This window comes from Dipodomys merriami, unplaced genomic scaffold (genome assembly GCF_024711535.1).
Source record: "Dipodomys merriami isolate MVZ:Mamm:240054 unplaced genomic scaffold, mDipMer1.0.p SCAF_16, whole genome shotgun sequence".
Taxonomy (NCBI): Eukaryota; Metazoa; Chordata; class Mammalia; order Rodentia; family Heteromyidae; genus Dipodomys; species Dipodomys merriami.
Window position 1 is genome coordinate 6,083,147 of NW_027202937.1, and position 25,854 is coordinate 6,109,000.

The 25,854-nt window shown below is 46.5% G+C and overlaps 1 protein-coding gene across 4 annotated transcripts in view; it reads right to left on the bottom strand.

The window, feature by feature from the left end:
* Nucleotides 1-25,854, bottom strand: part of Daam2 (dishevelled associated activator of morphogenesis 2) — a 149,454-nt gene that overhangs the window by 75,209 nt on the left and 48,391 nt on the right. For 2 of the 4 annotated variants that reach the window (XM_070023832.1, XM_070023827.1), the window contains exon 1: nt 18,086-18,338. The exons of 1 other annotated variant lie outside the window; for it this stretch is intronic. The gene's annotated coding sequence lies outside the window, so the exon portion shown is untranslated. Of the gene's footprint in view, nt 1-18,085; nt 18,339-25,854 lie in introns of those variants that run through there. One more of the 4 variants, XM_070023831.1, reaches the window with a different exon arrangement.

Genomic DNA, 25,854 nt, shown 5'->3' on the forward strand with positions numbered 1-25,854 from the left:
CTACCTCTTGAGCCACAGCACCATTTCCAGTGTTCTGGTGGTTAACTGGAAATAAGAGTCTCACTGACTTTCTTGCCCAGGCTGGCTTTGAACCACAATCCTCAGATCTCAGCCTCCTGAGTAGCTAGGATGACAGGCGTGAGCCACCAGCGCCCGGAACAACTTTTGTTTCTCTAGAGCCATTGTGAGAACTGGCACTAGGCTAGATGAACTCTTCAGATTTCTCATGGCTCTAAGGGCCACACAACCAGCTCCTCCAACGTCTTATCCTTCATTGGTCCTTTGTGGGTCTTGGGTGTGAGTCAAGAGAGCGGAGACCAGTGACCCTGGTCAAAAGAGGGCAATGAATGAGCAAAATGAAGACGCCCAAGGAGCCGGCCCAGTATTCTAAAATTCTCTGGAATTCTCCTAAGCAGTGATGCACACATCCCAAAACTCAAATCAGATTGCTAACAACCAATTTTTATTGAATATTTCTTTTATTGTGTGTGTGTGTGTGTGTATGTATGTGTATGTGTGTGTGTGTGTGTGTGTGTGTGCACGTGCGCGCCAGTATAGGGATTTGAACTCTGGGCCTGGACACTATCCTTTTAGCTGATTCCAAACTCCAGACTCTACCCTTGAGTCATACCTCCATTTCTGGCTTTTTGTTGCTTAATTAGATACAACTTTCCTTTCCCAGCTGGCTTTGAACGGCAATCCTCAGATCTCAGCCTCGGCATAGCTAGGGTTACAGGTGTGAGCCACTGGCTCCCAGCTAAGCCTTTCTGTGCTTCGCATGGGTGGTCTTGTGCTAAGCCTGTACTCACATAATGAGGAGCACACCTTTATCATGCCCATTGGACAGGTGAAGAACCTGAGGCCTATGGAAAGGAATCGAGTGATTTATCCAAAGTCACGTGGGGCCCGCATGGCAGAAGAGGGGCTCTGCTCTGAAAGCCCCTCCCCCCAAAATTCTAACAGCTCCATCCATCACCTCCTTTGATCAATCACCGCACCTGTTGACGTGTTGCTTTTCAGCTCTCCCTTCCCTTTGGAGTACACAGATAGACTCCCTTAACAGATGGGCAATTCTCTCAAGGGCAGGCTCGCTACCTCAGGAGTGCAGACGTGTCATCTGCCTTCTGTGTCCCTTGCCGCGGTGCTTAAAGATCGAGTTTTCATTTCTAAGTGGGTCACTCGGTCAAGGCTGCCTCTTGACACCAATCACAGCTTTCACAGGAGACCAGGCGCATCAGGAAAGCCTCTGGGGAGGGTGGCAAATGGTACCCAAGAGGCAGAGCTGGGAGGAAAACTCTGGAAAACACTGGCATGGGAGCCCCCGCCAAGGGTGCCCTCCACTCATCTGCTCTTCAGAGCCCTTAAGACCCTCAGAATAAGTGTGGCTTACAGACGGGCTCAGCTCAGGTCTCAGCCATGGTGGGGAAGGCCCCTCCCCTCTGTGGGCCAGTGAGTAAATTGAGTTGAATTATTCCCAAGTGTGATTTGAAACATCTTCCTTAGCTGGGCACAGGTGCTCCTGTTTGTAATCCTAGCTACTCAGGAAGCTGAAATCTGAGGATGGCAATTCCAATGTCCATTCAAAAAGAGTCCATTTTCACAATTGAAAAAAAGGAATAAACTACTTCCTTCCATTAAAAAAAAGAATCCATTTGGAAAGTGTATGAAACTCTTATCTCCAGTTAACCATCAAAGAGCCAAAGCAGAGGTGTGGTTCAAGTGGTAGAGCACCAAGAGTGAAAGGTCCTAAGTTCAAGCCCAAGTACTAACACACACATACACACACATGAAACAAAAACATCTTCCTTTTAAACATAGAACAGGGCTGGGAAGGTGGCTCAGTGGTAGAGTGCTTGCCTCACATGCATGAGGCCCTGGGTTCATTTCCTCAGCCCCACATAAACAGAAAAAGCCAGGAAGTGGTGCTGTGGCTCAAGTGGTAGAGCGCTAGCCTTGAGTTGAAGAGCTGAGGGACAGCACCCAGGCCCTGAGTTCAAGCCCCATGACCGGCAAAAATAAATAAATAAACATAGAACAAAACCTTTGACACACAACCATCAGTCAGTCTCTCCTTTCCTCCAAACCTTCTGCCTGACTTAATCATTTAAGTAAGCCTCTTGAAGCCAGGAAGCCTAAAACCATAGGCTCAATTGCATAAAAAGCTAGTACAGGGTGAATCAGAGACAGGCCCTCTTTCTGTCTGATCTTTTGAGCTTCAACGCATTGGGAAGAAGGTATGGTGCCTGTCCCTCTCCATCTGTTCCCTATCTCTCTCCACCACATACCAGGCCCATAGACTGACCGTTATGGAATACATGTCCCATATAGAGCTTCCGGGGCTAATGGAACTCATCTATGGGAAGCAGATGGAGGACTGGAGGGCAGGAAGAGAGATACCCCAGGGACATTATTTCTCACCCTCTCCCTCCCTCCCCTCCAGGCATGGGAATAGTAACAGCTTCCTGGTGTTGCTGGGCCCGGGGTACTTCCCCAGCTTCTCTCCTCTCTGCCTGTCCGTAGTAAACAGTCCTTTCATTGAGCTCTTGTCAGAGATATCCTTGGTAGGAGTTTCTACCAGTCTCTGATGGAAAGGATGTATGCTCAGTCTTGGAGGCTGCAATTTACATTCTCAGAGCAACCAGGGTTTGCTCAAATAAGTCCCAATTGCATGTGAGCTGCTGCTGCTGCTGCTGCTGCTTCTGCTTCGCAAGAAGGTGAGCGCTCTACCACTTGAGCCACAGCACCACTTCTGGTTTCCTGGTGGTTTATTGGAGATAAGAGTCTCACAGACTTTGCTGCCCAGGCTGGCTTTGAACCATGGTCCTCAGATCTCAGCCTCCTGAGAAGCTAGGATGACAGGCATGAGCCACGAGTGCCTGGCAAGTTTCATCTTCTTAATGAAGATAATTAATTATATGTGGTATAAATCAGCAGGATGTGACAGGAAAAACCACCCAGCACAAGCACCAGCCCATTGGATGGATGAGCCTCACTGCCTTAGAAGTGAGAGTTGAGGGTCAAGGGCAGGTCAAGGGCAGAATTGAGCACAGGAGCCCTCAAGGACAATACAGTGAGAGTCATGTGACTCGGAGGACTTGGGTCAGATTTCAGAGGCGAGGGACTGTTCTATAATAGAGGGAGAGAGGCTGCAAGAAAGAGGCAGGTGCACAAATGAGCTGAGTCTGCGGCACTCTAGGAATCAGTAAGACTCCCAGAAGTCAGCTTGGCTCCATCCTCAAAGAAAGGGAAGTGAAGCAATTTCTGGGGTAGGAGAGGGGAGCAGGGTGTCTATCCAGTAAGCAGAGCTGGCTGTGTAAGAACCAAAGTTGTAAGATGAAAAGCTGCACCATGGAGTCCTGGCTGTTTGAGGAGGAGAGTAGAATCCTTCACCTAATGGCTCTGAGAAGCACTAGTGGACCTGAACAAAACGATGCCTGGACCAGGGCTGTGGTCAGTTTGTAACACTGGTGAGAATTCTCAGGTACTCCCAAGGAAGGGATGGGTGGAGAGTGGAGAACACTTCAACATCTGTGACGTGGGAAGGACAGAGAACTGCTGCCTTGCTTTCTGCTATGACTTTAGTTTACCTGTCAAAATACTATGGAACAAATTCATGAGTCAGAAAAGGGGGAAAAATCAGGCCAAGATCTGTAATTCAAAAACAGTAGTGGTTGCCAAGTTCACAGGGCATCTTGGAGAAGAGTCTACTTGTAAACATCACATACACCTAAAATGTTCCAGAAGGACCTGGGACAAATGGAAAGCACCTTTCTTTTTCTTTTTTGGGTCCGGTCATGGGCCTGAACTCTGGGCCTGGGCGCTGTCTCTCAGCTCTTTAGCTCAAGACTAGCGCTCTACCACTTGAGCCACAGCGCCACTTCCAGCTTTTCTTTTTCTGCTTATGTGGTGCTGAGGAATCAAACCCAGGGCCTCATGCATGCAAGGCAAGTGCTCTACCACTGAGCCACCTTCCCAGCCCCTGGAAAGCAACTTTCTATTCACAGGTTTTCACATCTATTTGCCAATGGGCAGAGAAAATAGATGAGGAGTCTGTGCCCATTTAAAAATAAACTTAAAAATAAAAAATACCTTGAGAAGATCCTTACTAGCTATACATCAGACAAGGGCTTCATATCTAAAATATACTTAGAACCTCATATCTAAAGAATACTTAGAGCTCAAAAAAACTAAACCCTCCAAAAACAAAATCCTCAAAGAAACAACAACTCCATTAATAAGTGGTCTAAAGACTTAAAGAGAGACTTCTCTGAAGAAGATATAAGAATGGCCAATAGACACATGAAGAATGTCAGTATCTCTGGCCATAAAAGAAAGACATATCAAAACAACATTGAGATTCAACCACACCCCAGTTAGAATGCCCATTATCAAGAAAACTAATAATAACACGCTGGTGGGGATGTGGCCAAAAGGGAATGCTACTACACTGTTAGTGGGAATGGAAACATGTTCAACCATTCTGGAAAGCAGTATGGAAATCCCTCAAAAGATTAAACATAGAACTCCTCTATGAACCAGCAACCCCATTCCTGGTCATTTACCCAAATGATCACAAACAAGGCCACACTAACACTACCAGCACAACCATGTTCATTGCAGTATTATTTACCATAGCTAAGATATGGAGTCAACCCAGATGCCCCTCAGTAGATGAATGGATCAAGAAAATGTGCTATAACTATATATATATATATATATATATATATATATATATATATATATATAAACATATATATGTATATATCATGGAATTCTATGCTTCCATCTGAAAGAATGGCATCACCCATTCATAAGGAAATGGAAAGATTTGGGAAAAATGATATTAAGCAAAGGAAGCCAGATCCAAAGAAACATAGGCTACATGGTCTCCCTCTTTTGGAATAACTAGAATATGTCTAGGATATTCTTAGAAGAGGATCACCATGGCTCAATACCTATGTGCTTATGACCATATAAAATGATGCTTATCGAAACAAATCCCAAGAAATGGAAAGAAGATGTATTTTTAGTATGCTATTTGCAGTTATTTCTTTTTTCTTTCTTTTTTTCTTCCTTTGGTTTATTCCTTGTTGACACTTTTTGATTTCTCATCATGGTCTTGTGTATAAGTTTATCTGAGTTGGGGAAGGGAAGGGGAATCACATAAATGGTGGGAGAAAGGTAAACCAATGCAACAGGCACTATGTTGGAAATGAACTTTACAACTTGGGGTGGGGGGAGAAGGGGAGTTAGGGAGGAGTGGGAGGATGAGGGAGAGGAGGGTAACACTGTTCAAAAAGAAATGTACTCATTACCTTACTTACGTAACTGTAACCTCTCTGTACATCACCTTTACAGCAAATTTTTTTTTAACAAGACAAAAAAACCTCAGAGCCAGAGCCTCATGCTTGCTAGGGAAGCACACTACCATTAGAGCAATACCTCAAGCTTTTCACATCTATTTGCACATTGGCAAATGTGAAAACCTGTGAATAGAAAGGTACTTTCCATTTGTCCCAGGTCCTTCTGTGACATTTTAGGTGTATGTGATGTTTGCAAATAGACTCTTCTCCAAAAACTATAGTATAGTTATTTGGGATAAGGTATCCCATGGTTTTGCCCTGCTAGCATTGGCTGTGATCCTCTTATTTATGTTTCCTTTGGAGCTGAGACAACAAGCAAGTACCAACATGTCTAGCTAGCTATTGATCAGGATGGAGTTTTGTGAACGTTCCTTCTGTCTGGCTTTGATCCACCATTCTCTCAATTTCTGTCTCCCAAGTAAGCTGAGAAGAAAAGTTTGCTTTCTTTTTGAACTAAAAATATTTTGCATTTCTAAAAGATACAGGTACTCAAATACATGCATGTGTATCTACCTCTCAGTATAAGAATAAAAAAAGTAGCAGAAGACTTCTCCTAATGTTTCTACCACAATTCAATTCTCTGAATTTTATGGTTATTCCCCAAACACGACTTTATGCTGTAATTACACTGCAAATATTTGTAAATAAAGGAGAGTATTATTTTTGCCTGAGTAGCAATGGCGTGCTCCTACAACTTGTTCTTTGCACCTAATATTGCTTCAGAGCTTGCCTGACTGGCATGTGCCTCCCGAGAGTGGTCTCCTCTTTCTTCTGCATGCCATTTGATGGCATCGTTTGTATGTATCAAAGCACTTAACCAATCTTCCAGTCGGTGATGGACAGGTGGGTTGCTGAAGCAAATATTCCAGAACATATCTCCTCCTTTGCACGGCAGTGAAATTGCTGGGTCCTGGGGTATGTCATCTCCAGGGTTATTAAATAATGCAAACTGCCCTCCTCCTGAGACACACCTCCAGGGGTGACCACAGGAATTACCTCTCGCTCTACATCTACCACAAGGAATATGAATTTTTTGCCAATGTGATGTTGTCAGGGAGTCTCTTTGTGATCTGGATTTATGTACTTCCTCGATCCCATGTGGGGTGGGGCATCTTCTCAGCTGCATACTATTCCTCAGAACCACCTTAATGATTCACAGAACTGTATTCCCATGCTGTGAGAAACCAAAAGGGTTTTTCCCAGCAAACGTTGGAACGAGTTAGACACTTCCTCACATCTTCATTGGAAAATGTGAGGAGGGAAGAAGGGCCGTGGAAGGAAGGGGAAAGGAAGACTTCCTTTGCACAATGGCTATGAGACAAAGAACTTTTAAATGAGCTGTGATATTAGAGACAGAGTGTATGGAGGGGAAATTCTCCCTAGGCCAAGTGGAGAATGCTTCCTTTTAAACCCTGCTAATACTGCAGAAGAGTTCCCAGTGTTCTCATTAGATCCTTTATCTGTAAGACCCGGGTATACGGACATAAACAGAGGGTACCCTGGGAGCCACTTGCCCATCTTTCTGCTGGTGGCAGCATCTATAGTTTCACCCATGGCAAATTTCTAAGGCCTTGAAGAATTGGCTGATCACTTCCTTATCTATGAATAAAACTTCCTAGACCTTCAGACCTGCCACCTATGTGCTGTCACCGGCTTGAAGAGCGCAGAACAAGAGTATACTCTTCTCCCTTGGCTGCCTTCCTGGCACTCCACTCAGCACACAGTGCCCACTACCTGAAACCTTCCTGAGTATTTGTTGGGCAACCCAAACCATTAACATGCAGAATTCTACAGCATTCTGCAGTGTACCAAGTACGTCTCCTAGGCCTTACAGCATTCAAACTCAACTCAGCACTGCGAGCTCACAACATTTCCATGTACACTTGGCAAAAACCAAGGCTTACAAATGCTCCATACTTTATGGAAGGCAGGAATTCAAACCTGGATCCTGATATTCTGTTACCTGTTATTCTTGGTCCTTTTGTATGAACACATAGGCATACACAGAGACACATGCATACTACTGACCTCCTGTCTAGACCAGTGGAATAGTAGTTAGTGCTGGAAAAAAAAAAGAAGACCGTCTCAACTAAACTCTTATTCTATGTTTACAAATGAATGAATGATGAATTGGGGCAACACATGAACAAAGGGCGCACCTCCATTTAGCAAGTTTTCCCTGAGAACTAGCTCTGGACTGTCACCAAGCTAGTGGCTATCAAAGCCACCACGGGGGCAAAGGTGGGCCTAGCTTTCTGGGAACTCCATGGGCAGATGAGTCACCATGGTAACTGGAAGTGGCGGTGGAAGTGCACCTTGCCAGGTGTGGAGAGGGACAGAAGAAGGTCAAATTCTACCTTTGCATAAACGGAGCAGAGGAAGGGCACAGTGCTTCAGAGCCAACGCCAGACAGTATTTTGAAAGGGTTAAAAATAACCTAAACAGCTTTGTTGACCAGTACAGCCATGTCCACTCAGCCTTCCTGGGCAGGGGCGGGGTGGGGGGGGCACACATCCAGGGTCGTACTCAGAATTGTTTCCTCACTGTCCCCGCCAGCCAGTTCTCCTTTCACTCTTGAGGGAGTCCTGGTTTAGACAGCAAATTACACGGTCTCTCTTGCCTTCCAGGAAATTTATGACTTTCTCCAACAGCCCCTGGGCAGGAAAGCAATTTGCCTTCCCAAGGTCATTGAGTTGCCATATTCCTTCCTGTCTCTTTTGTATGAATCACAAGTCACCAGAGGTCCCAGTGTGATTCGGGCAGCCCTGATTTCCGTATGCTGACTCTGATCATCTGTCATCTCTTCCTGTATAATCTTTGCAAAGCATGGCCACCTCTTCCTGTAGCCTCTTTGCAAAGCCAGTCAGGTTTCCTCATCTGCAGCTCAATCTCTTTGTCTGTAAGAGAGTCTGGCAGCACCCACCTCATGAGATTGCTATGAAGACTTGAAGTAGAGGGAATTAAAAAAAAAAACAAAGCAAAACAAACAAATCACCTAGCACAGTACCTGGTCTAGAGAACTCCCTCCCCAGCTGGTGTCTCAGAACATGTCAGCGGTTGGAAAGGAAGGCCAGGAAAAATGGAAGTATCACAGCAACTCCAGTGTATCACCAGGCCCTCAGGACCCTGCACTACCAATTTGTACCTGCTTCTTCCCTTAGAAAAAATGGGAGACGCAGAACTAACCCCTCATCAACCTGTTTGTCACTACGTCCTAAAGTGGAGCCTATGCTTGAGGTAGAGAAACAGACTCCCTGTGCTTGGGACAAAGGAGCAAGAGATAAACACACAGAGGGAAGAATGAAGTCTGGTAGAAAGACCCATGAAGCCACAGAGCAACTCCTAGGGGGCCAACAGCCTCCTCCTATACCCCCCACTCCCCGCAAGACACACATTTCATCCTGCAAAAACCCCAGTTAGGTGAAAATGAATTCCCAAAGGCCAGCTTGTCCAGCCCTCTGTCCAGGCAGGACCTTGTCAAGGCTATGTGGTCTTGTGTATAACTCCATACATCCACTCATCTCCAATTAGCATGGGGTGGGAGCTAAAGGAGCATCTGGCGATGTAGCTCAAGATGTGAGCTCACCCTTGCCCACTTACACAATTCTCTTCATAGAAATATCAATTGAGTGCCACCTAGAAAGTACCCGGAACAAAAGACAGAGGCAAAAATAGTGCACATCTTCCTACTCAGACATAGCGACCACAGTAATCTAGAAAACAATGGATTCCTCCCAAATTCATTGAAGCCATTAAAGCTTGTAGAGTTTTACCAGGCGCTGGGCCAAGCACTTTGCAGGCACCTTCCCATTGACTCTGCTGACAGCCCTGTGTGAAAGCAATGCTGTTATCTGTAATTCACAGCGCAGACACCAGGGCACAGACAAGGCTGGGGTTTTTTCTGAGTGGGTTAGTGAAAAAGTTTTTAAAAAGGATACCGGGGGACAGACTGTGTAACAGAGGACAGGAGGTTTATCAGGAAGGCTCTTGGAATTGTGGTGGGAGATCGGCAGGGTTCTGGGGCAGAGGGGGAAGTGGAGTTTTAGTGCAGCCCCATCTCCCCAGGGGGAGCCTGAAGCTAGATACTCCCCTATTAGATAAGGGGCCCCGGGCCTTCTTAGCTCCCACTGGGTGTACAAGTGGGGAGATGCCTCTTCAGCAAAGGTGTCTCCCCAGAGGAATGACTATAGTCAGCACTCCTTGCAGCTGGAGATCTGGTCCTAAAGACAGTCAGCGTCACGGTTCGCACAAAAATGTGGACTCAACCAGACAATCTGAGTGTAATGTCCAAATTCATAATCCTGATGCTACACTGCCTGATTTTTTTCCCCCATCAGGACTGTTCTCCAATCTTGTCTTGCAGGCTCCTTCCCCGGGCTATGTTTCTTCTATGTTCAGTGACTAAGGAAGACAGGCTAGCACTAGTGAAGGGGAAAGGCTGGGCTATCATTTGGATCTGAAATGCATCCCAAGGGCCCATGTGGTAAAGGTGGAAGCCGTTATGAGAGGCCTTTAGGTCATTGGGCGTGCTTTTCAATAAGATGGCGGACCCTCAGTCTCTTCCTCTTCCTTCTCTCACCCAAGCCACAAGACAAGTAGCTTGGCTCCATAACATGCTCCCTGTCACGAGTTTCGGTCTTGCCACAGGCTCAAAAGCAGCAGGCTCAACTCACCATGGACTGAACCCTCCAAAATTAGTAGAAGCCAAACCAATCTTTGATGTCGGTAAGTTTACCTCAGGAGAATGAAAGCAGGCAGGCACAGGGCCCAATGTGTTCCACAGCTTCCCTGGACCCTCAGGAGCTCCCACACAGGGAAGTCATGCTCCAGAGACATCAGCAGGCTGGGCACACCCTGTGAGCCAAAGCAAAGCTTTCCTGGTGGTGGGTCATGCTTGATCTAGCAGACTCAAGGTGGTCACTTGGGGTGACCCCAATGGAGGAGACTGATGGAAGCAAGGCCAGACATGATCTCAAATACAGAAAGCCGTGGATGTGTGGGTATTAAAAAATAAAGCAAGACAAGAAAAAGTTCCATCCTAGCTGCTCAGAAGGCTGAGATCTAAAGACTGAGCTTTGCAGCCAGCCCAAGCAGATAAATCCTAGAGAGGCTTATCTCCAATTATTCAGCAAAAAGCTGGAAGTGGTGGTGTGGTTCAAGTAGTAGAATGCCAGCAAGAACACAAGTCTCTGAGTTCAAGCTCCAGTATTGGCACTCTGCCCACCCCCCCAAAAAAAAAGAAAAGAAAAGAAAAAGAAAACCTAAGCACTCAAGCAAGATACTCCCTACTTGTATGTATACCTGCTAGTGTTTATGAGCAGAGGACAAGTTAAGGAAAGACACACATGCTACTAAGCCTATCAACATTAGTTACCAGGGCATAGAAGGAGATATTAAATTTCTACCTGCCTTTGATTCACATGCTTAAGCAAGGAAGAACTGTCTCACAATATGAAAAGATCAAGGAAACAATACTATATACAAAGTTACCCACAATGCACCCAGTATGTAGTAAAGGGCCAAATGAAAATACTACTTCATTCTCTTTCTTCCATTCCCTCTTAGGAGGCAGCCCCTAATTGTCCATTTGGGGGAAGACCTAAAGAAATATTTAACTCAAGGTGAAGACTTTTATGTGCTGTCCCATGATGACTTAGAAAGAACTTCCTTTTTAACATTTTTATGCGTGCAAGGTCATTGCTGCCAAAATAAAATTGTCACTAGAATCTGTGAGGCTGATGCAAAGCCAGGGATCACCTGCTGGTTGCTATTATCTGTGACCAAGCTTCTCCTTTTTACTGTGTCCGTGAAAGCTGACCGGTCCAGCCCAACTCCCAAAGATCTTGGCACTTAGTCAGAGGAGCCCAAAAACCCAGTTTTTCACATCTGCTGACAAGAAGTCAGAGTTGGGCCTAAGTTTTTTCTATCTTTCCCATCCCTAGCTAGCCACTAAGAGAAGCATTCCAGACTGCAATGCCGCCAAAGAGTACAGAGATGAGGAAACAATGAGTCTACTTGGTTTCTGCACCCAGTAGCTCTTGTCCATGTGACTAGTTGTTGTGATTCTCTCTGGTACTTTTCCTCCATACCTATGCAAGTCTTATGCATCCCTTGAGGGTTAACGTGGGTATCACTGCATTGGATTAAGGATCTATGGACACGACTTGGATACTCTTTGGCTTAAAATGTGCATTCTACAATGCAACTTGAATTCCATAAACTCCAACACATGTAGAGGGCATGAAGGGGACTTAGTCCTTCCTTGACCATGGTGCACTGTGTAAATGTCACGATGGAACTGTGTGCCAAGATCATGGGGTTACGGAGGAAGGGATGGTTATGAGGAGCCTTGCAGAGAAGGTTGGAGAGGGATGTCTGCGCAAGCCTAGAAGAATGAGTAGCCAGGACAGACACACCCAGTAGAGAGAACTACAAACGTGGAAAGAGAGGTGGGACATTCTTGTGAGTATATTAGGTGATAGAAATGCTCAGCAAACCCTTAAGGAATGATAGGAATTGTAGATGGACAATGCAGTCAGCTGTGAAAGAGCACCTCACTGGCAGATCCTGGGCCTGACTCCTACTGTCTTGTAATGGCCCAATATCTCAGAAACCTCCCATCATTTTCTGACATTCCAGATTACTTTAGTGCTAATTGTTTTCTTACTACATCCTTTGTCTGTCTTGTGACACTTAGCCAACTGTTATAAAGTACAACAGCAGTCATAGCCATAGCCCTCAACCCAGGGCTCATAATCCTCACCACCAAACTGTGAGGGAGGTATTATCTTATTACCATCCCCATGTCTCCGAAGAGAAAACTGAGTCAGAGAGGCAATAATCTGCAGAGTCTCATAATGAAATAGGTAAGTGGTTGATCCAGGAATGGTACATGGGTTTTCTCTCTGATTCTAGAACTTACATTCTTAATAGATGTCTATAATCTTCTCTTCACAAATACATTTGCCGTGTTCATTCTGGGAACCAGAGCAGGACCCAGCCCACCTTTCAGGTAAGGAGACAGGAGTAAAATTTTTTAGCTCTCTTGGACATATAGTCTCTGCCACATCTATTCCATTCTGTCATGACAGCCTGAAAACAGCCATAAGACACTTCATAAACTAATGGACATGGCTCTGTTCAAATAAAACTTTATCCAATAAGGTGACAGGTTCAAGTTGTCACTGCCTTATCATACAGCATTTTGTTTATTCATTCATTAGCCAATATTTACTGAATATCTTCTCGATACTATTTTAGGTTCTCATAGAACTTAAATCCTAGTCAAGTCTTATTGCTTGCTTTCCCTGTGTATGGTATCCTAGGCACTAAGTTTAGTGATTTCCACTCTTTCCTTAGGACAGTGGTTCTCAACTTAGACTTACGAAACTACGGCTGCCTAATTTCATTATCCTAGGGTGGGCCCAAGTATTTCTACAGTCTCTCTGCATGATTCTAATGTAGCATGGAGACCCATTGCTTTGGGAGCTGCTTCCTGTCTTCCCCCTCCCTCCTCCTGTTTTTCCCATTTTCTTGCTATGTGAAATGGGATAAATCTTTTAAGCCCTCCAAGTTTGGGCTATAAAGTGTGGTTAATATGAATCTCATAGTATTGTGACATTAAGTGAAACCACGGGCCTTTCAAATTGTAGAATGCTATACAAATGTAAGGGAATATTGTCATTAAACTGTGTCATTATTATTGAGTGATCGTAAATTATCACAACAAATGATCGTACATGAATAGGCGTTCCCTCAATTATTTCTTTCCACAAGCTTTGACTTTTAGTCTTTGAACCAAAACAACATTTGGAATTTCTAAAGTCAGATGTATGACTTTCTTCATAGTCCAAGTTCATGGGTAAGTGATCTGGTGACCTTACTGGACTCCAGTCAAAGGTCACATGGGAGGGACCACCTTTTACCTGCAATGGAAAGACTATTTGTGCTGCAATTTTCTTAAAGGTCTTCATCTCCAGAGTGACTTTGGGAGTGTAGAGTTAAGCCTTCACTAAGTGGCTTATTTTCTTTGACTCATGGACAAGTGTCTACACACAAGTATTCCTGGGAGCTCAAAACTATGGACAGGAAAGGCACTAACGTTTGGCTCAACACAGAGCAGCTTTGAAGACCTTGCCCATCGATAACTTCATGTCATCTTGAACTAACTGTGAGGACTAAGAATCCTTATTTTGCTCAATTAACAGAGAGAGGGGGGAGGCGAGAGATTTGAACAGCCCGTGACTTCATGGTGCCAGAACTCAGAACTCAGTACCCTTGATTCCAAAGCTCACTCCCTAGAAACATGGGGCCTTTAACAACTCACTCAACAACTCTCAGGCAAAGATTTAAAGAGACATCAAATGCCCTGATGTTCATTTTGTCCAGATTTTTTTTTTAAGGGAGAACCTAGAAACTCAATAGCCACACGTGCTATTGCCCATATTCCGATAAGCCTGGCGCAGCTCTGTTGTAATGATATGCAAGTTCAAAGAAAGGCACTTCCTCCCTTCACAGTATCTTGACTGTGCAGTTTTAGAACCACATAAGGAAACACAAAATAAACAAACCAAAAAAAATGTGAACAGAGAGCTGAAGAAATAGATGCTGCCAGGAGGGAAGAATTCAACTGACTTCCCTCCTCCCCCCCCATCCCACCCCCCCCCCCCAAAATCTGGGCCATCTCAAGCAAAGTTGGCCACTGGCTGAGCCTCTTAAAAGCTTAAAAGTCATCCCAGGCCACAGTTAAAGAGAGAGTTTCAACAAAACAAAAACAAATGTGATCTTCAAAGTCTTAAATGTCAACTTGAAGGATAACTTAGAAGCTCCAGGATGGGGCAAGAGGCCCTGAAGCTGCTCACAAGCAACATCAGATGCTCCTGTCCCTCTTCAGAGTCATCTTGCCCAGCCTCCCACCCACACCCACAGGAGATGTCCATAAGGGTCAAGACTCCCATCTTTGACAGCCCATCGGATTTCCCCCTTAGTCTGATCTGAGCACCTTCCAACAGCAATGGCTACCTAAGCAACCTCTGCCCTCAGACTTGTCCTTCAAGACACAATTAGGTCCTGACCCCTGCCCTCATTCCCCCCCCCCCAACCACCACACACACATACAGGAACCACCTTGACTTTCTCCTCCCCACCCCTTCACACCCATGATGCTCTGCTGCCTTTTGTCCTCAGGATTGGGTAACTCAAGTTCTAGAAGGGTCTTATAGAGGAGATGCCTGGGGACTACTTTCACCCTAGGGATAACAGACTAGGCATACTTATGGATGATCCTTACTGGTCTCTCTTTCTAGAGAGAGGAATATAAGAGTGACCTGAGCCCCAGAAACTCTATTTGTTCATCTGTAATCATGGAAAACATGAGGCTAGACTGGAAGGGGGAGGAAATGCCACAGGCACCTGATGGCTGGAAATAGAAGGGTGAAAGTACAACACTCCCTTTAACTAGGTCAGTGAATCACATGTGTAAGCCTACTTGGGAGGCAGAGCTCAAAGAGGATCACAGTTCAAGGCCCAGCTCAAAGCTAAACATTTACAACCCATCCCCCTCTTCCATCTCAACCAAAACAAGCTAGAACCCAGTGGCACTTGACTTTCACCCTAGTTAGGTGAGAGGTGTAAATGGGAAGATCACAGTCTAGGCGGTCCTTGGCAAAAGAAAAAACATGAGACCCTATCACAAAAAGAACCCAAGCATAAAAGGACTAGGGGCGTGTCTCAACATGGTAGAGCAAGTGCAAGGCCTTGAGTTTATTTCAGTAGAGAAGATTCTCTGTAGCGAGGGTCCACATCATCCCCAGCTCTGTGCCAGAGTCTGGAGTAGGTAAAGGAACTCCTAGAGCAGACCCAGGAAAAGCAGGATTCTACTGAGCCTTGCTGGAGCAACTGCACACATTGAGAGTTGAAAGCCTTCTTCTGGCTCTCAGCATCCACTAAGGATGAGATGTTGGGATGAGAATATGTCCAGAAGTCCTTCTCTGATGGGTATGGGTCCCTTCCCCCACCTATGAAGTCATTCTTCTTTTCTTTTCTTTCTTTCTTTTCCTTCCTTCCTTCCTTTTTTCCTTCCTTCCTTCCTTCCATCCTTCCATCCTTCTTTCCCTTTTTATTTGCCAGTCCTTGATTTAAACTCAAGGCCTAGGCTCTGTCCTAGAAGCTTTGTTGCCCAAGGCTAGCACTCTACCAGTTTGGGCTCTATAGCACCACTTCTGGCTTTTTGCTAGTTAACTGGAGATTAGAGTCTCACAGACTTTCCTGTCTGGACTGGCTTCGAACTTCAATCCTCGGATCTCTGCCTCCTGAGTAGCTAGGATTAGAGGTGTGAGCCACCAGGGCGCTTGGTATAGCCTATTTTTAAATAATGGAAATGAGGGAGAACAGTGAAATGTGTTTTTCAATTGGCTCCACAAAAATCCAAGAAGAAAGCCTCCACTTGCTTTCTTTATTCTAAGTCTTTCTTACTCTTCATTCAGTATCCTCTGCCCTCGTTCCCTCGGCATTCATTCAACAGTGTTGGAGGTAGGGACTAAGGAGAGAGGAAGTTCAAGGAGCATGCTGGCCTTCAAAAGGTAAAAGCATCTTGCTTCCCACACCTCCTTTGGGACCTGCCCTCCCAGCCTCTACTTTACTGAGAGCTAACATCCAAGAGAATTTCCTCTCCTCTTTTTGTCCTGATGGGGGCACAAGTATTCCCTAAGCATCCAAGGATGGGAAAGAAAACTTCTGAAAACTCAGGAGTCTGAAGTCAGAGTATCCATGACAAGAATAGCACAGTTGTGTGTGTATGTGTGTGTGTGAGTGGGGGGGGGGATAAAAGTCCCAGCCCAGATGAAGAAATGGTCCATTTATGTTTCCATGCTCCAGGCCATCACCGCAGCCCCGTGTGTGTCAACATGCGTGTTCATCTCCTGGGTACTGAGCCACCCCTGTTTGCACGCACTCCTGAGCACCTTGCCTACTTCCTTACACTGCAGAGGGCAACTTCAGCCTGAAGTTAAATAAACACTTTTTCTGACTTTGCTGCCTGCTCAGTTTTGGTTTTTTTTAATGCCACTTCCCTGGGGGTCAATTTGTATAATTTCTCTTTAAAAAAAAATCCTTCCCAAATCTCAACTTCCTGTGGGTCTGTTTTTATTTCCAGATTTCCTTCCTGTCCCCTTCATTCTCACATCCCCCCACCACACACCCACCCACCCACACACCACCACCACCACCAGCAGCAGCAGCAGCAAAGGACGTGGGAGAGTCCAGTAATATTCCTCCTACCCAAACATCATAGTCTGCCTTTATTGCAAAATGTAAAACCAGAGACCTGCAGAGAGAAGAGCTATGAATCCAGGCCCTGTCCCTGGTTTGAGGATCCCAGTTACAGATAAGGTAGGGCTGTGCCCAGGTCTGCTGGGTCCAGAGCCCTGTGGGGTCCCTGCAGCCCCCAACCCCTTGCCTCCCTGCCCTTAAACTACAGCTACAATCGAAAGCATTCCCATCCTGCGAGGGGGGGGGGGGGGAGAAACGGGAAAATCTGAGAAACCCATGCCATACTCCAAAAGCAGAGAACATCAAACTTGAAACTCTTCAAAGACACAAAATTTCTTTTGTTCTAAAGTGCAGCTTCTAGGAAAACCTGCAGGGACTCTGCCCTGCAGAGGTGTGATTTTTTTTTTCCTTCTTCTTCTTCTTCTTCCTTCCCTTTCTCCCAGAAACTTTCCCAACTCCTAACTTAACTGTGGCAAAGTGGCCAACGCAGAGAGAAAAGAGTTAAATGGAGCCCAGACCTCAGCAATCTGTGTTCAATTTTGATAAAAATCTCCCTCACTCTCCTCCACTGCCCCCCTTCCTCCGACCCACAGCTCAGACACATGTCTTTATGTTCGAAGTTTGCATCTTGTTTGGGGCACCTCACGCAGGCATTCACAGAGAACCTGGTTCTCACCCTACCCTGTGGACATGTACAAAAACATCCAGCCCCCCCAGCCCCCCCAGAGACAGGGCTGGACACAGGGCCCCAATCTGGGGCCCCCCCTCCCCTTCACCCCTTCTCCCTCCTCACAATTACCTGAAACCATACCACATCCTTCCCAGGCTAAGTCAGAATTTCTTAGCTGGGGACGTCGGGTTATATCCTGGCCACAGATTTTGGGAGTCCCAGAGTGGGGGGCACCAGGTCCTTAGTGGGGACCCCCCCTCCCCCAGAACAAGAACCCCAGGGCCCTGCTGCTGTGCTCTCGTTGGCTGGAGAGGGCAGGGCCCAGCCTGCAAGGGAGAGCTGGGGGGGCCGGTGAAGATTTCACTATCCCTCCATGCACCCACCCATCCCAAGTGGAAGTCACCGGTACAACCACGAAAAGCCACCACCCCGAAAGGTGTCAACCTGTGCGTCCATCTGCCACCAGAAGTCCCATGCCAAAACCACGAAACTTCTTTAAAGTTTGCCAAAGACATCCTCCCGAGGACAGTCCGGATGGGGACAGAACAGGAGACTTACGCGTGAGCACACACACACACACACACACACCCATGCAATCACACGCACACACACACAACCCCAACCCCCCCCCCCACACACACACCCCAGTCCACTGCATGCAAACGCTGCAGAAAGCAAACAACCAGCCCAAGTGCCGCTTTCTTCCAACTCCCCGGCGGCGGGGATCTCGAGAAAGTGAAGGAAGGGACAGGAAAGTGTGGCGGTGCCACCCCGCTGCACCTACCCGGAGGCCCCCATGGCCGCGGCGCGGGCCCCTTGCAGCCCGGGCTCCCCGGCGCGCCCCCAGCTCGGGCTCCTGCGCGCGGCTGCGGCGCACGGCGCGGTCCGGTCCTCGCTGGGGCTCCAGCGGCCCAGGCTGCTCCCCTCCCCGCCGCCCGCCCCGCTCTGACGTCAGACGTCTTGGAGCATGGAGTTGGGGAGGGCGGGGGGGGGGGGTAGAGAAGAGTGTATTTATGGCTAGGAAAACTCTGAATTTTTCCCCTAGGTGCCGTTTGGATGGCAGCTCCTGGGGATTTGTAATTTTCACACTTCTCGGACAGAACCCAGAGAGGAGGGAGGGAGGGAGAGGGAGGGCCAGGCCCGGAGCAGGCAGGCAGGGGAGGGCGCACAAAGAGGGGAGTTGTTCCCCCCCACACACACACACACTCCATCCTTCCCTCACCCACCCCCCTCCCTCTCCACCTGGCAGGGAGCCTTCTTGGGGCTCCCTCTGTTTTGGAAACATGGTTGGGTCAAAGGGGCAGTGAGCCACCTGGGCCAGGGGCTTTCACCTCTGCAAGTCCTTTGGGCAGGAAGCTGAAGGCCTGGTGGAGGGCCAGCCCAGTGGGTGAGCGTCCAGGGCTGGGGGGGGGGGTCCCCTGTCCCTCAGCCCAGTGCCCTTCCCTGGACCAAGTTCCCCTGGCAAGACAGGACAGTGGACAGGCAAAACAGAGCAGCGGAATTGGAAGCCTGGCTCCACACCCTAACAACTTTTCCATTTCTTCTTTGGGAGTGTGTGTGTTACCAAAAAAAAAAAAAGGTTTATTTTTATTAAATTATGTTCCACACTCCCTGCCTCTGTGTAGCTTTTCCAACTCACCATCAGTCAATTTATCTTACTTCCTTGCTTATAGACATAGTTTGAACCATTGACAATAGCTCTTATTCATACTTTTTTATAAGTTGCATTTAACATTTTTTTTAAAAAATGTGATTGTGATCCATTTCCTTGACTGGATTGGAAATTGCCTCCATCAAGAGCAACTGTCTCTGTAATTGGCAATTCTCTAGGTGAAAATTTGATCTTTTTCTAATTTCCCTATGCCCAGGCAAAGAGGAACTCCTTTCCAAACACCATTTTCCTCTTGGTTTCCATCCCTCTTTTCCAACATTTTGTCTCTTCTGTATTGCCCAGAATATAGCAAGTATTCAGTAAAAGCATCTGTTATTATTATTTTATTATCATTATCGTTATTATTATCACTATTGCAAAGAAAAAGGATGAAAAGTTACTAAGGCATAAGAAAGTGTCATTGCCAGACTCACTTTTCATATTGGTGTCCTGTCCTACACAGCTGCTCGTTTGGACGGTCCACAGTCAAAGGAAATGTAGGAATTGGTAGAAATTAGCCACAGCAGGGCAAGTGGAAATGATGTGAGGCCTCGTGGGAAAGGAAACCTTCATTGCTTTTAACAGGCTGTGTGTTTGTCAGAACTGGTATGCAAGACTGACACACGCATACTGAGTAACTTTATCCCTGGCAAAGTGAGAGACGGGACAGAATTCAAAAAGGAAAGGTGCAATGCAGCCAGAGACAGAGATAACAGGTAGGGAGCATGGTAAGAACCAGAGGAAGAAGGGAAGCAGAAGAGCAGCAGAACCCCCAGGCTTGAGCAGGGGAGGGGTTTCCCAGGTGATCTTCGGGCTCCATCAGGATGTGGAGTCAGCCATTTGTGTCTCAGTACTATGCTGTTGAGGCTGATGAGTAGAACAGTCCGTGAAGAGAGGGGACCCACTCCAAGGTCATCTCCACACCCCCTTCTGCAACCCTACCATTGTGAAAGCTCCAGTGTAAATGAGGGTCTCTCCTACTCTTAACACCACCAGGGAGGGGCTTTCAACATCCTTCACCTGCCAGTTCTAGAAGGTGCTGCAGGGTTCTGTGAAACATGCCATTCATCTGGAACAGCATAGCCCCCTGGTGCTCCTATATGTCAGCAAGTGTGGACCAGCTCCTAAAGCCCACCATGGACTTCCAAAGTGGAAGTGATGAGAAGGAGGTTCAAGGATACCCCCTTCCTGCTGGCTCTCTGGGGACAGAGCTCTGGGTCTGCACCACCTTGAGCTCAGGGAGGAATGAGAGTGTGGTGTCTATGTAACACGAGGCTCTCCATGACTATCAAACACTTTCTCCAGAAGCTGAAGAGAAGTCACATGTTCCCATCAGAGACCTCAGTAAATCCCCAGCCCAACCCCCAACTGCCAGGTAGATCAGGCTTCACGTTTGTCATGATCAGGCCCCATGAGTCACCTGGGGTAGACATCGGTGGCCAGATGTTTGGTCAATGTTTGAATGTGTCTGTGAAGATGATTTCTGGAGATTATCATTGAAATTGCTGGGCTTTGAAGAAAGTAGATTGCCCTCTACAAGGTAGGTGGCTTCGAGCAATCAATGGAAGGTGTTGGTATAACAATGAAGACTGGATTCTCCAACACGCTTCCTGCCACGAAAAAAATACACACACACACACACACACACACACACACACACACACACACACACACACACACACACACACACACACACACACACACACACACACACACAAGAAAAGAGATAATCCTGCTAGCAGACAGCCTTTGAATTCAAATTGCCACTCTTTCCTGGGTCTTCGGCCGAACTTGGCTGACCCACAGAGTTTGGACCAAGGCCCCCACAGTTGCATGGAAACATGAGCTAATTCTTTAAAAATCTCTATCTTTCTCCCCCTTCTTCCTCTTCCTTTTCCTCTCCTTCTTCCCCTCCCCTTCCCTCCACCTCTCCTTTACTTTTCCTTCTTCTCTCTCTCCCCCTTTCTCCTCCTCTCCCTCTCTCTCTCCCTCTTCTTCCCCCCACCTCCTCTCCCTCTCATGATCTCTCTCTTCTCACTCTCTCCCCATATCCCATTAGATCTGTTTCTCTAGAAATCCCTGATATGAGCCATGATATGGGAGAGCCAATGGTTTTTGTCTATAACACAAGTTAGAGACCGTTCCTTACTCCATCCCTAAGGATTATTACAAAGGTTAAGTAAAGTAAAATGTCCTGAAAACTCTCTACCTTATCTAGGTAAGGTGTTCCACACTCATAATGCCAGCTACTCCAGAAGTTGAGGCAGGAAGGTCGTGTGTTTGAAGCCAACCTTGGATACATATCAAGTTCCTATTGAAACAAAGAAGAAAGAGAAAGGTGGAAGAGGAAAAGAAGAGAAAGGAGGGAGGGAGGAAGGAAGGAAGGAAGGAAGGAAGGAAGGAAGGAAGGAAGGAAGGAAGGAAGGAAGGAAGGAAGAACGGAGGGAGGGAGGAGGGAGATGGAGGGAGGAGGGAGGGAGGAAAAAGGGAGGGAGGAAGGAAGGAAGGAAGAAGGGAGGGAGGGAGGGAGGAAGAAGGGAGGGAGGGAGGAAGGAGGGAGGAAGGGAGGAAGGGAGGGAGGAAGGGAGGGAGGGAAGGAGAAAAAGGAGAGCAGAAGGGAGGAGAAGGGAAAAAGAAAAAGTGGGGGAAAGGGAAATGACAGGCTCCAACTCACCTCTTCAAAGACTGAGGTGATAGAGAATCACATAGGCCATTGAGCCTGGCTTATTCCAAGGCTTGGGCTGTAGAAACCAACCTGCTGACCTCTAGGCTCTGCTTTGGGAGGTGATGAATTCTGTTACCAACTACCAATGCCTAGAAGGCAGAAGAAGCCCATTCCACAAGGAACTCAGTCACCTCTCACCTCAGGAGTTTTGATCATGGGTCTAACTGTGCTCTGATCCTGCTTCTCTCCCTGACAAGGAGGAACCTAATTGGCATTGTTTAGGACACAACTTCTGGGCTCCTGTGTTCTAACAGTAACTTCCAAGGATGTAACTAAAGGGAGAAAAAGCCCACAACTCTCCTAGCTTCTTCCTATCATTAGGATGTGAATTAGGGATGTCGCTGAAGCTGGATGATATTTTAGGCTTGCTTCTGCTTGTGGTATAGTAGAAAGGCCTCCAAAGATGATGTCTGAACTAGCATGATTGATTCTTCCATCTACGCCTGCCATATAGCTCTTCTGCACAATACGGATTATGAGATTGGTCCCAAGGTGCTGTCGTGTGAACTAACTTAGGAAACATTTGTACTTTGTGCATGTCCACCCTCCTTCATGAGTCTTGCTCTTTGCCCTCTCTCCCTTCTCCTCCTCCGTCCCGCCCCCAACCCACATCACTCCTCTGCTAGTGAGACACCAAGAATGCACTTCACATTAACATTTAATTCTCCAGGCTTCTGGCACCCGGATCTCTGCAAACCTCTTTGCCCAGAGTTAAGAAAAATCTCTCCTGGCTCAGACATGACCACACCAAATAGGCAGCGATTGGAAAATTGCCCCTTTAAAGGCAGGCTCCCTCTGAGACCAGGGCCTGCATTTTTGAGACGCCTTCTCAGGTTGTTTGCAATAGCTTGGAGGGTCAGTCCCGCTGCTTGCCTACGTCAAAACCCTAAGTGTTTAACCACAAGACACACAATCCTGGGACATGGTGGCGGCAGCCGCCCTCCACCTCCACCCCCTCCGTGAGGCCGGTGGCCGCGTGGGTGTGCCTAATCTGGAATGTGCCCCCTCAGAGGCAAACTTCAGCCCAGTAAACCACACCTGGCCAGATGTGGGATGGGATATCACACAGTGAGCAGAGTGCGTGAGTGGGCAGAATGGAGGTAGAATCCTTGCTTTGGCATCCCCCCAAACCATCCCCAAGGTCCCCAGGCTGGGGAAGGCCATACCCATGAGTAGCCAGAGGTGCTCCTACTACTTCTGGAACCAAGGTTTCACTCCCTCCCAGCCACATACAAACTTAATAAATTATGTCCTCATTGACATATAATGCAGACAGCCAAGTACTCTAGTCAGTTTCAGGATATAGATATATGCTTGTCCAGCCCTGGTAGCTCATACCTGTAATCCTAGATACTCAAGAGGCTGAGATCTGAGAATGGTTTAAAGCCAGCCTGGGCAGGAAATCCAGTTAATCACCAGTTAATCACCAGAAAACCAGAAGTGCCACTGTGGCTCAAAGTGGTAGAGCACTAGCCTGGAGGGAAAAAGCTCAGGGACAGTGCCCAGACCATGAGTACAAGCCCCATGACCAACAACAAAAAGAAAGAAAGAAAGGAAGGAAGAAAGAAAGAAAGAAAGAAAGAAAGAAAGAAAGAAAGAAAGAAAGAAAGAAAGAAAGAAAGAAAGAAAGAAATCTTCTCATAAGCCAAGCTCAAAAGTCTAATATATTGTTTTTACCCATTTATGGAATCTAAACCTTAAAGGTTTGTGTGTGTGTGTGTGTGTGTGATATGATTGTCACTGTGCAATTGTGGGGTATGAGAGGAAGAAGACACAGAAAGAAGAATTGTGGAAGATGAATAATAATAATAATAATACATTATTCTATATATGAGGATTACATAATGAATATCCTTGAGAACTGTTATACAATATGTGAGTAGGGGAGAAAGAGAGAGCCATAGAGGCCAATCTGACTAAAGTACAATACATGAATGAGTGAAGTATCAAGAAAGGAGAGAGAGAAACTCTCCTCACTGACCTGCGCTGGGGTAAGGTTGGGCAAAATGCATACACACATAAACACCCACTCACCCATTCCTATGGCCCTGCTCACAACGTGAAGGTGTGTATGACTTGGACTGGCAAGTTCGTGTCCATGTAGTTGTGAAGGACTTTTGTCAGACTCCGGGTGTTTAAGAGAAGCATGAAACATGTCATCATTTATTGGTTTTTGTCTTTTGAAGGATAGTATCTTTCCAATGGTAAAGTAATGGTGTTAGAAGTCTGTTTTTAATTTACCATTCAGTAAGCTGGCAATCTGTGTACTCTATTTCTTTTGGAAAGTTCTCAGTAACTCTTCATCTGTGTGTATACAATCTCTCTCTTCTCTTCTCTTCTCTCTCTCTCTCTCTCTCTCTCTCTCTCTTTCTCTCTCTCTCTCTCTCTCTCTCTCTCTCTCTCTCTCTCTCTCTCTCCCCGTGATTATATGTGTGTGTGTATGTATGTATAACACACACACAAAGAGATAAAGGAAGACTGCTTATTCCCTCTGAAATAGCAGAGGACATTGCCACACTTCCTTCTCTTTGCCAAATATTCATAAGCACAATTTCTCCCCCCCCCCACCCCCACCCTACACTGGGGAGGTTTTATAGTACCCAATAAGTTTGTTTCACTGCCATGATTTGGGACCCTAGTAGGGGACAGCTTTCTTACTTTCTTTAAAGGAACAATAAAAAGGAAAAGCAAAGAAATCCTCTAATCATTTGTTCACCCAATCCTCAGTGCCAGGCATCATAGTAAGCCTTGAAGCTGCAGACGAATAGGACAGACTTCCTGGCCAAAAGGAACTCAAAGTTTAGTGGCAGTACCACACAATCAACCTGTACCACATTCAGTTGTTTAAAACAAAACAACAACAAATTCATGGGCCTTTGAGAGTTGCCGTGGTTGGGAGATGAAGAGCTAGAGACTTGTTAACCTCAGGGAACTTCTCAAGATTGAGAAGAAAATATCTTCCCTGTACACTGGTACCTTTTAGGCCAGTAGTTCTGAAACATTTCCTATAGAATGTTGCCCTCGAGCTGGGCACTGGTGGTTCACGCCTGTCATCCTAGCTACTCAGCTCTGAGGATAGCAGTTCAAAGCCAGCTCGGGCAGGAAAGTCTGTGAGACTCTTATCTACAATGAACCACCAGAAAACCGGAAGTGGCGCTGTGGCTCAAGTGGTAGAGTGCTCACCTTGAGCTGAAGAGCTGAGAGACAGTGTCCAAGCCCAAGAGTTCAAGCCCCACAACCAACAACAACAACACAAAAATCCCCAGAATGTTGCCCTCTGGACATGGGTGGCCAAAAAGAGAAGGAAAGAGCTCCTCATAGTTAAATAAGTTTGATTAAAAAGAACACCATAATATACTCTAAGTGGTCTCTGCCCCTAACTTCACAGAGCTTATGTAGGTCCTCGAAAGTCCTAAGATTTACTGCAGCTATGAAGACCTGCCCGGTGTTGCTTCACCCTGCTTCCCCAGCCATTGCCTCCCACGGCCTATTTTTCACATGACATCTATGAACAACCATGATGTTAAAGAAAATATTGTTTAGTCTGGAGGAAATGGGGGAGGAGCCTAAAACTAAACACAAGTATAGTTTGTAAAAAGTCTTGGAAGTAAGCCATGCACTGGTAGCTCATGCCTATACTCCCCGCTACTCAGGAGCATGAGGTCTGTGGCTCACAGTTGGAAGCTATCCCAGGCAGAAAGTCTATGGGACTCTTATCTCCAACTAAGTACCAGAAAAAATCAGAAGTGGAGCTGTGGCTCAAAGTGGTAGAACACTAGCCTTGAGCCCAAAAAGCTCAGGGACAGTGCCCAGGCTCTGAGTTCAAGCCCCACAACTGACAAGGAAACAACCAAAGTCTTGAAATGGTGGACATCAAGGGAGTGGTAGGAAGCAGACTCCTTTACGACACCCTGAATTACTTTTCCCCACTCCCATATTTGGGGTGACTCGCAGACTTCATTAAGTGTTCCTAAAATTGGACATGGGAGACAGTGGTGAGATCTAATCTGGAAACCATGATGGTCTGAGACACTGACCATGTGCTCTCCTGGATCTCGGTGAGTCAGGATTCATGCACGTTTCCTGAGGAAACATGGGGGAGAAAGGGAGCCAGGAGCCTTTTTTTTGTCTTCTCCAAAAATACTAACTGGAGGAATGACAGAACCACATGGTTGAG